This window comes from Pteropus vampyrus, unplaced genomic scaffold (assembly GCF_000151845.1).
Source record: "Pteropus vampyrus isolate Shadow unplaced genomic scaffold, Pvam_2.0 Scaffold131, whole genome shotgun sequence".
In the NCBI taxonomy this organism is placed as follows: Eukaryota; Metazoa; Chordata; class Mammalia; order Chiroptera; family Pteropodidae; genus Pteropus; species Pteropus vampyrus.
Window position 1 is genome coordinate 1,267,683 of NW_011888912.1, and position 11,726 is coordinate 1,279,408.

Genomic DNA, 11,726 nt, shown 5'->3' on the forward strand with positions numbered 1-11,726 from the left:
AACACCTCCTTTTCTACGGAAAGGGAGCTCTGCATCTTCTCCTCTCTGGACAATGAGGGAGTTTCAGGTTGGTAAAGCTCTAAGCAATTTGGGAGCAGTGTGCATACGGCTTTGGTTTTTCACTCTTTACTTAGGAATTGAAAGGAGTATGGTTTCTGGACTCGCCTGGGAGACCCCTCTGCTCTGCACCTCATTTTCCCAGGTTTTTTTGAATGACAAGCCTTAGCTAATAATAGGCAAAGTATCTTCCACCTCCAAACGTTACAGACTTTTCTATAATCCTGGGACGATTCATGAGCAAGATTCTCTTTTTCTTTAGTGTTAGGGGGAAAGGCATGGTTGTTGTTTTTAACCATTGTCTAAAAACCTGTTTCCTGATCTGTTGAATTTTGTTCACGACCAAGTGTTGAAGATTTCTGTTTGCACAGATTTTTCCAAAAGGACTTTAGTCATCATTTGCACACCAAAATGCTCCAATGAAAGAGTTAAATGAACAATGACAACAGCTAATATTTATTTGCATAGCACTTACTATGTGTTTCAAAGTATCTCACATACGCTGTCACTTAGCCCCACATCGACTGTATGAAGCAGGTAGTGAGACAATCGTTTCTGCTTTACAGGTGAAGAGACTGAGGCACGCGGGTTAATGACCTTGCTTCAAGGCACAGAGCTGTGGAACCCGTGGGACACGTGAGCTGGCTATGCACGAGGCACCAGAGGTCATGGGCTTCCTCACCACCTTGTATCATCTGGGTTAGTTTTTCCCGAATGGAGAAAGATGATATAGGTGTGGGGTTTTTTTGTTTTGTTTTGTTTTGTTTTGTTTTTAAGTTATCAAATGTTTTAACATGTGGATTCATCTACTTGAAAATGAAAACTGCTCAGAAAACAGCATATAATTTAAAAGGCAAATAAAATCTAGAGGGAACACTGGCGACATTCATGACAGACGAGCTAACACTCTTGATATAGAGCTCTTTAAATAAGAAAAATACCAACGCCAGAAAAGAACAGACGGAAGATGGGAATGTTCAGTGCAAAGGGAATAAACGCAAACTGCAAACAAAATTTGAAAATATCCTCAAACTCTTGGCTACCAGATAAACGCAAATTGAAACGAAATCATTTTTTTGCCTATAAAATGTGTGGGTTTTTACACCAATATTTTTACTAAGGAAGCTCATGGGAATATAAACCGGCACAACCCTTCTTGGAAAATTTTTTCGAAGTACCTGGAACAGTATAAGTAATAAGTGTGGAAAAGTATTGATAATTGTGAAAATCTTGATAATTGTTGAAACTGAATGACAAGTATATGGGTGATTTCACTGCCTTAGACTCGACTTTTGTGTTTGTTTGAATTTGTTCACGTTAAAAATATCTTCGAAAAAAATTTTAATTTGAAATTTTTATGCAACAACTCAGAAAGCTTATGTACAAGATTATTCATCTTGGCCTTATATGTAACAGGCTAAAAGTCACCGAAAATACATTTCTAACAAGAGAAATTTGTTATAAAATAGTGCCAGTTTGATATGATGCACTAGTAAGCAACCTCGAAAACGTCGTATTTACAAAGAATGTTCCATGACAGGAGAAAATATTACTGGTGAAACAGCAAGAAGAAACAAAAGGGAGCTATAAGATTTTATGTTTTTCAAGAACTTTACATCCTTAAAAAGCCTGAAAGAAAAAGAGATCTCAAATTACGCACAGATTTTCTTGGATGACGGGATTATAATTTTTAAAAATTTTTTACACCTTTAAAAATATTTCGCCATTTGTCCACAAGGTTCATGCAGTGTGTTACGGTGAGGGGAAAGGTAACTTAAACGTTTGATTGGACAAAAAAATCGAAGGTAGAAAAACGAAAGCAAGAAAACGAGAGACTCATAACTGTAAACAGTAACTGACGCTCCCTGAACGCACATAGCCCAGTGTCCTTAAAAGTCCTGCCATCCTTGAAGGACAGCCCAAATAATGGAAATATAACTATCTGGATCTGCCAAGTCAAATTACATCTAAGGGTTTTAAAGAAACAGAGGTGAGATTTTAAATCACAGATGAAAAATCAAATACTTCAGATAACTCTCCCTAGCAAGTATGCATTTAAAAATGTTTACCTTTGTTATTTCAAATCAAATTTTAAAATAAGCCTAGGTCTACTTACTCATTCGTGTGTGTGTGTGTGTGTGTGTGTGGAATAGATTGGGGGGAGCAGTTTTAAGTTCACAGCAAGATTAAGTGACAGGGACAGGAATTTCCCATAAGCCCCCTGACCCCCCACAGGCATGGCCTCCCCGTTATCAACACCCCCACCAGGGGGCGCCTTCACCACCACCGATGACCCTGCAGCCACATGCCTTCGTGGCCCCCAGAGCTGGCATTTGGGCCCCCCCACCCCCCGCTCCCCGGTGCTGTGTGGTCTCCAGGTTTGGCTGCTGGGCTCTCACTCGGTCACTGTCCCATCATTTGGCTCTGATTGATGTATTTATTCTGGTTTTTGCTGCAAGTTAAGTTTTCCTATGTGTAGGTCTCATCTCCCCAGCTGAACTGTAGACAGCTAAGCCTTGAGGGCCCTGTCACCCCCTTGGAAGAACGCGGCATCCCCGCACAGAGGTGCAGCTCAGAGAACTCCATCGCCTGTTTGGCTGCACGGCATCCACGCAAGCCCAGAACATTCTACCGCAAGATGAGTCGGTGCGGCCCAAAGACCATAGAGTCCATCTCTTTGTTCCTCAACGGAACTGAGACAGAACCACAAACCCGGACACCTTCGGTTCCCCGGGTGCATCCAGGTTTCTCTGAGCAAAGCTTCCGATCAGGAACCTCCGCTGGACAATTAGATGGCCCACGGCTAACCGGGCCAGCCTTGGCCCAGACCCCACAGCCCACCGGCTCCCCGCATTCCTTCACAGAGAGCTGGAGACAAGTCCTCTGGAACCAACCCCCATCCCCCAAGTGCCTTGATGAGAGCCAGCTCCTGGTCCTTCCGGAAAATAAAGTACTTTTAAAATGTTTCTGTACAAACAAATACATTTCTGGCATAATCTCTCCCGGAGTCCTGTACATGTGGGAACCATTACAGCATAAAGTGGAGAAAGGCGTGTTTGTACGATGAGGATAAACTGTCTCGTCGACATAAGGCTACTTTCTGCCTAAAAGCTGTTTTAGTGCTGTTGTAAGAAGCCACCCCTTTTCTTTTCCAAGCCTGCTCCTTAAAGGAAAAGAAAATATGCTTGGCGATCATTAGCCAGTTTTATTTTATTTACTAAGATAAGATTTTATAGCTTCCAAGTAAGAATAAACTCTTGTGCACTGCCCACAATTACCTGGTGACACAGAATGCGGTGACCCAGTTTCTTCGTAAAGGCTGGACTCTCCCAAGACAGTGAAAATTCCTGGACTGCACTTGCCCGACTGACCTCAGAGAAATGGTCCATCACGGCCCCTTACTAACTGACAGTCACGCAGCAGAAGGTAACGTGCGAAAAACGAGTTAGTACAAGACGGTGGAAAAGTTTTTAAATGGTGTCGGGATAACGAGCTAACTCTGAGACAGGAAAAGGGACGTCGAACGATGCCTAGGAAATCGGGGTAGATGCTTTACCTGCCACAGTGGCTCCCAAACCAGCACACTGACTTAGAACACGCACGCAACACACACCTGTTAAATAAACGAGGGCAGGGTGGCAAGGCGGGGGACAGCTCTTACTACGTCCCCTCGCTCCTGGGCAGCCCTGCTTGCTCCCGAGAACAAGGACCCGACAGCGCCACAAACGCCAGCTTCAATCAGAAAATTCCATCACGGACTCTAACTTCGGTTCGACGAGGACAAACAAAGCTATGCCACAGGACTCTTTATGAAAGGACGTTTCAGGAAAAAAAGACACCCCGCTGAGTGTCTCCCTGTGACAGCCAGCTGACCGTCTCATTCCACTTGGCCTGCACGCAGAAATGTCCCCAAGCTTTACAGGCACACATCCCCCGGCCAGCAAAGTCACAGCGTCCCCAGGTGCCAACCTCGGTCGGACTGCGACAGCAAGACCGTAGTGCTCGGGTCCACCTGACGTATAGCGAATGGTTTACTGAGTTGAGACTGAAGTGGGGGCGGAGGGGAACAGACGCGAAAATAGTAAGTGAATGGGTTCATTCCCGTGGACGCACTCCCGGAGGACAGCCGCCTCAAGGGACCCGCTGCGTATGGCCTGGGACCAACCGCAGTGACAACATTCATGCTCTGGCGTCTTACAGACTTCTGGACCGTATTCCTCTTCTCGAAAGTCAGGAGACAAAGGAGAGGGATGGCTTCGTGAAGGAGTTCGCAGGAGACGTCCACGTAATGCTCTTGGCCCTCCTGTCGTGGCTCTGTGGCATGAAAGTCACAAATCGCCAACGTGGCGGGGACAGCTCATGGGAATCTTTAAGATCCATCGTCACCGCAGCAACGGCTACGGCTCGCAAGAGTTCTGCTGAGAATCACTGTGCAGGTAGCTTCCTAAGCCAACGTGAGTCCTGTAAGGCGAGTGTCATCGTCCCCATTCATAGATGAGGGGGCTGAAGTGAGTGAAGAAATTTGCCCGAGAGCCACCGTACGTGACTGGGTGAGGATTTAACCCTAGAGGCTGGGACTCAGCAACCCACGTTCTGTTCATAGCTCGATGTCATAAAGGAAAAGTTATGGATGCGTGAGTGGCGACTGGCACCCAGGCAGCTGCCGGAGCAGATTGTGCAAAGGGTAAGAATTACGTCACCCGTGCTTGCTGCTGGCATCGCTCCGTGGCCCTGGCCCGGGGACCAGTCACCCGCCCTTCCGCTCTGTCCCCTCGTTCAGGCGGTGGCTCCCTTGAGCTGTTCTACTGAACCGAGTCAAGCTCTTCGAGAGCCACCGAGCGGTCCCCCTTCGTGCCCTGTCGGCACTTGGCACGAAGACAAAGCCACCAGGTTCACAGGAGGCTGCTTTGTCCTCTGTGTGCCCCCAGGAAAGGACGTGGCGTGAGCGGCGACCTTCAGCTCCTGGGTCCGTCACCTGCATCATCTCATCGAGTGCTGGCTTCCGTGCCGAGGTCCTGTCCTGCTGTTCCCGGGGCCAGAAGACACTCAGGCTCACGTCACAGACACTTCGCCCTCGTCCATCACTTACACGATTCTCACGGCACCCCGTGGCATGAGCACCACGACCGGCCCCATTTCACAAGTCACGGGACAGGGCTGAGCGGAGAGGCAGCACCGCCCTTCAGATGGCCTTATCTGCTTCCCGGGATGAAAAGGCCTTTTTTGGGCCACTGCAATAACAGCCAGGTAACTAAGGAACTCTGTTTCAGGCTGTACCAACCAGTCCTGGCAGAAAATCCCCCAAAACCTACAACTTAAGTTTTCTCAAATCACAAACTAGATCAGTTCAAACGCCAGAGCTGCTGCGATGAGGCCCCACAGGGCAGGGCCCTTCGAGGAGCATGGCCACACACAGCCCTTCGCCTGCAGAGATCCGCAAAGGCCACGCTTCCTTAAGGAATTCGATTTCAAACAGACAGGACTGAAACAGACAGTAAAACTGGAAAAAAAAAAAAAAAAAAAGAACGATTCGCAACACGGAGCCAGCAAGAACACGGGCGCATTTTGTCGTTGATTGCCACATGAGAGGCACATACGATCAATTTGTCAAAACGCTGAGGAAGCGGATTAAATTATTTAATTAAAACCGGCTGGATCTGCGACTCAGAGCCCCCACTCTAGAAGCAAGCGTCGGGGACCGGCCTGATGGCTCACGAGTGGGGCCCGCACTGGGAGCCAGAGACGGGGCTCCCGGTGACCCCAGGCATCTGTGCCGGCTGCTTCGCCCGCTGTGTTTCTCCTCCCAGATCTGAACGGTGGGGCTGGCAGGTTGGAGCAGCCTAGAGATAGATTCTGAAAACAATCCGTCCACCGGAAGGCCGGGGAAAGACTTTCCCGCTGTTATGGAGAGAGAGGGATTTACATGGCGGACCGAGCTCAAGGGACTCGACGCAGCGTGTGGCAGTCACACCCCAGTGAACAAGTGGGGACTGCGGGGCCCGGCCCGGCCTCCATGTTGCTCCCGGTTTCTCATAAGCAGTCTACACGAGGTCAGGTTCAGCAGCTCAGTGGGATGAGTCCCTTCGCTTTGCCTGAAATCTTGTTAAAATTAATTAAGCACTCAGGCATTACCGATTGGAGTGTTTTCTGGAAAACTGCCTTGTTTTTGTATTGTTTCTCGATTAAAAACAGCAGAAAAAATTCATAGAGATCATTCATTACGAAGCTCAGGGGGCAGGATTTGTCGCTCCCTTTCGTCTCCTTGCACTTGAAATACAATGTATCTTTTTTGGCTGTAACTTTCCAGAGGCCCACCAGGGGGGGACCCTGAAAATAGACACCGAACGTCAAACTGTGTCTTAACGGCCACTAAGTACAGGCATGGGGGGGTGGGGGCGAGTCACTCAGTAAATACGTGACATTGTCACAGTTTCATTTCATTCTCAGCCAAACCGACTCGAGAAAGACTGATGTTCTCCAGAGACACCGGGACGTCCCCGGAACACGGTGACCCGACATGACCAGGTCAAGGCGGAGCCTCTGCTGGGTGGGGGGCAACCGGACGGTCAGCTCCCAGCTCCTAAGCACCTCGTTCGACCTGAACGCTCCCCACTTTTTCCTCTGAACGACCAGTGGAGGCCTGTATGATTCTCGTCTTATAAAAGAATTCACTTTAAGGTGGTTTGAAAGTTAATGGTTAAACCCGTTGTTTGTGGTTCCCGGATACAGGTCGCAACTGTAGCGAGCCCTCAGACACCAGGCACAGAGAGAGCAGCCGAGGGGTCCGGACCTGACTACGGCACATCAAACCAGAGGAACAAACAATGTGTCCAATTGATTTCAAACCAGTCGGGCAGGCAGCTCCCATTGTGCTGTCAGCCCCAGACCTCGCCCCGAATTAAACCCGGAGGTCCAAGCCGACCTCCTGACTCGGCCTCCTCGGACAGACCCCCATTCGGCCAATGCTCTGTCGCACTCGAGGACCCAGAAAGGTCTGTGCGCACAGTCGTCCCACGATGGACAAATCACGGAGGATGGATCGAGACCCCCGCCACCCAACCCCACTCCGAGTGCTTCCGCTGCAGCCAGCTCTCGTCCTGTGACGGTGAAGGCTGGATACTGACTCTGCCAGTGAACGTGACCCTCTGAGAGGCGCTGAGGCGGGAATGCACGGTCTGGGCGGCAACTTTTATTTCTCGAACTAGTATTACATCTAAGGTCTCTCAATGCCAGTTCTGGGCCCTCTCTTTGAAGTTCATAGTTAATATGATGGTGGCTCTTATCACATTCAGATTGTGTCAGCTATGTGACCATGAACCCTTTAAAAATTAGAAAAGAATAGTAATGATAAAATTAAACACTAGCTAGTTTTCAAAGTGATAAAAATCTTTAAATTCCAAGATAGTATTCAAGTGTTTTTAACACACGCACATACACACACACACACATGTACACATGTGCGTCTCTAGCTGTAGAATTATGTTTTAAGCTAAGATGAAAAGAGTAGAATATTTAATGTACATTAAAAGAGATGTAAAGAAAATTTTTCTAAAGTGTAACCTGTGCGTAGAAAAGTAATTAAATATTCCATGAAGGGCCCTGGAATAATTTTTCTCCATCATCCCCTTCAGAGATCTGATAAAGCCAATTTTTAACAGCAACCAGTTTTTACAAAAGATGTAACTGAAGTTGAAGAAAAGAAAAAAACGTCATCACAAAGAAATTCAAATGTAAGCCCTCGCGATCCTGTTTCCCAGCGTCTGGGTGTACCAAAAGAATTGTTTTCAAATTCACAGGTTTACGGCAGATTCAAGTGAAGGTCTTCGGATGTTCAGATCAAAGTTCAGAAATGTTTTTGGAAATTGTATCTCTTTAACAAGCTTCATTTGAAGCACATTTGAACTTATCTAGTAAAACAGTTAGAAAGTGTTAACATAATAGCAATTCCCATAAAACTTTAAAAGTTGTCAGCACAATAGGTCTTTGTACCTCTTGGTGGCTTGAGGACTAAGGCAGATTTGTGGTAATTCACAATTGTGCCACAGCCTCCTAGGATAATGACCGTCACCCAGCTGAGGCTTAAGATGAGTTTCGGAGTATTGTGTATCCCTAAATGCTGTTTTCACTAATGTCAAACAAGACAAAATCAGGAACACCTAATTTCTTCTCAAATGGCTTTGAAAATCATTCTTCGAGAAAGTAATTATAATCCCTAAAGTTGTTTCATATGAGCAAGCATTTCTCAAAGAGTTCTGCCTTTCGAGTCCCACTTCTAAACTTAGGCGAACCTCGTACACCTTCATTGATCAGATGGTTGATGGAAGGACATTTCCTTCCTAGAAAAATCAGACACCGGCATTTACAGGCAGGAAGCAGGTGCATAACCTGGGGCGCCCATGGGCGTCTTCTGTGCTCTGCCAACCTCACCTAATTCTCCCAAGTTGAGGCCAGATCAGCAGCCAGTGACCACCCCGTCCCCCCATCCCTCGAGGACATGGGTACAACTGCAACCCTTCCTGTGCAGAGGAAGAGACTGAGGCGCAGAGGGGTTAAGTGACCTGCCCAAGGCCGTCCAGCAGAGGGGAGCTCGAATGGATGCAGTTGGGGCCTCGGAAACAAACCCAGCACTCTACACACGCGCGTACACGCACACACATGCACACATATGCACACACACATGCGTGTGCACACACTACACATACACAATGCACACATGCACACAATGCACACACGCACACATATGCATGTGCACACACTACACATACACAATGCACACGCATGCGCACACGCACACACATGCATGCACATACACATGCACACACATATATAAACGTACACATATGCATGTGCACAAACATGCACACACACATATGCACACATGCACACACACACACCACTTCTTTAAATTAGCATCCTCTGTCCCATTGGGACCTGAAATGCGCCTTCTTAGCACACACTGTGATCCAGCAGCGTGCCAAACACAAGTGAGGAACCAAACTACAAGGACACTTCTGGTCCACGGTCCACTGCCCAACCGTGGTGATTCTCGGCTTCCCCATGAGGCCTAGGACAGTTCTGGGGCCCAGCGTAAGGTCTCGGTACTGCTCATGAGTTTGATTTTAATAATACTGAAGGGCGGATGATGAAACTTAAAACTCGGAAGTTAGCCCAACTGCTGGAACTTTCTGTAGCTGCCGGGAGCCCCGCCAGACGGTCTAGATAATGGCCTCTAAAAGGTGTCCGTCCGACTCGGAACTCAGAATCGGGCTGGCAGGAGCTGTGGTCATTTGCAGCTCTGCTGTAACCACTCCCTGTCACACTGCTGCCAAGGACATCACTCCAGAACCGCAATCAGGAAGCTCGATGCCCCCAACCAAAACGCTCAGATCTTCATCTTAAAGCAGCCCTTTCCTAAAAATAAAATAAGGTAAATAAAATAAAATAAAAAAGTAAAATAAAATAAAAACAAAGCAGCCCTTTCCTCCCGGGCACTCCGGACTGTGGCTTTCTTGAAGCTCAAGTTTGGGATTTTAAAAAACATATTCTCAAGTGTGTTAACCTTTAGCTCCTCAGCGGTTGAAGGTCGCCAGGCTCACCTGTTTAAAACAGGTTCGGCCTTTGCTATTTACCTTGTGGCTGTCCCCTGCCTCTCGGCCACACTGTGCTGCCCCCCCCCCCCCCACCGCCCGGGAAGGGGAGCAGCCTCTCTCCCTGTCTGCTGCCGGTCCCGGGGTTCTCTGCTTTTCGCTGATGACTCAGGGGCAGTGAGATGACAGATGTGTCTCTGCAGACAGTGCGAGCCTCACGACTGGATGAAAAAGGGCACGACCACGGCGGGCCCCCGGCTTGGTCCCCGCCAGCTCCCAGGGGACACGGTGACCCTCGCGATCTGGTTTCCTCCCGCAGGGCTTCGTCTCTTCAGGTCACCAGACGGCCCATAAGAATGTCGATTACCAAGTGCCGAACTGTTAAAAGGGGCAGAACAGAGAGCCAGGCTGGCTGTGCGATTTGCCACGGTGACCGCCGGGACACACCTGACCTCATCTGACAATCACTGCTGCCGGGTCTGGCCCAAGCTCCACAACAGGCAGCGGGGACACGCGCTGGGGCCAGACTGACCGGGACGCAAGGCTCCGCCCCCTACCGGCCGGCTGACCTAGGACAACTAACGGAGCTTGTGACCCTCCGGTTCGCTCGTCCTTGAAACAGTCCGGGGGCTCACTGCCCGCTGGAGGAATTCAGACCGTCCACCGAACACTCCGCGCTTGAAATCAGCCGTGGAACCCGTCGCGTCACAACTCAACCCAGCGCCTGCGCACAGCGGGGACCCAAAAGTCGGAGTTCCCCGCTGGGCAGCCTGGGCCCACCCTGCACCCTGTGCCTTCGAAGCTCGTAGCCGAGATCCCGAAGTATAGAATGTGTTCGATAAACATAGAAACGACGCACGAGTCCATAGAGGTCAAAGAGCTTGACAAACTCGTCAAAAATCGTATCTAGTAACAGCTGCTCTAAATCCCACGTCTTTTCTAACATTAATATAATTGGTTGGAATAAAGCTTTAAGCTCGTAACACAGGCAAAAAGACACTAAATTTAAACACAGCCCGATTAAGTTTGGGTGATAAAGGAAGTTAATGAACGAGTGAATGGATAATTGAAATCTCACCACGATTCCAATTTTTTTATTTACTCGTAATCTCAACTTTCTTTCCTCTTAGTTATTGGTTAAAAATAGAAAAATTGAATAGCTTGTGACTTTCTAGGAAATGCTAAAGGACACGAGAAATCTAAAATACATCGGTATCTACGTACTGCTTGAGAGTATAACTTGTTAGATTCATGGAAATAAAAATAACAAGTAGAAAGTAAGCCCACTTCTTAGAAACCCATTTATTTCTGCTTTTTCAATTGCATATAGTATAAGATAACCTTTCTAAGGACCTTCAGTTTTTTTCAATTAATCCTTTCTTTTTTGGTTTTATCTTTCCTTCCTCAAAATATAAAAGAAAATATAACATACGTTCGTTGATGCCTTTATTTTATTACAGTCAGTAGATTGACGTTTCCACTAATCAGGGATTGAGAAACTGTGTAAGGAATCGATATTTTTAAATTCTACATTATCTATCTATTAAACTTTTCTTTTTTTCACAGAGGTTTGAGAAGGAAAAAGCAAGGTGTACCAGAATAACTGAAACACGTTCGAGACCGAGTCACACGGCCCCACATAAGATTCGCCCAGATAAAATATTTCATTCTAGAGGGACGTTTATGATTTGAAAGATTATTTTATTCATGTGGCCTACCAGATAATGTTATATAATATATAATATTCCATTTCATGAACTAAGAATTCCGACATCGATTCTGTGGGTCCGTGTTTTAAAAATAATTACTGCGTGATTCCGGGGGCAATCGCGTTGGATGTGCGGTAGATTGTTTAGTTATTTACCCAAATGTTTTTAAAGGCCTTAAATGGAAACAAAATGGCACCGAGTTTATTTCCTCTACTCTAAATAAAGATAGGAGCCATGAGTCATCAGACGTAGATCATAGATTGTGATAAATGCGGGGAACTCGACACAAGACTACAGAGGAACGAAGTCTCAAACGTCGCGATTGCCAAAAGATTGAGCAAGGTTCTGTTTAATTATTAGTGCTATAAAAAGT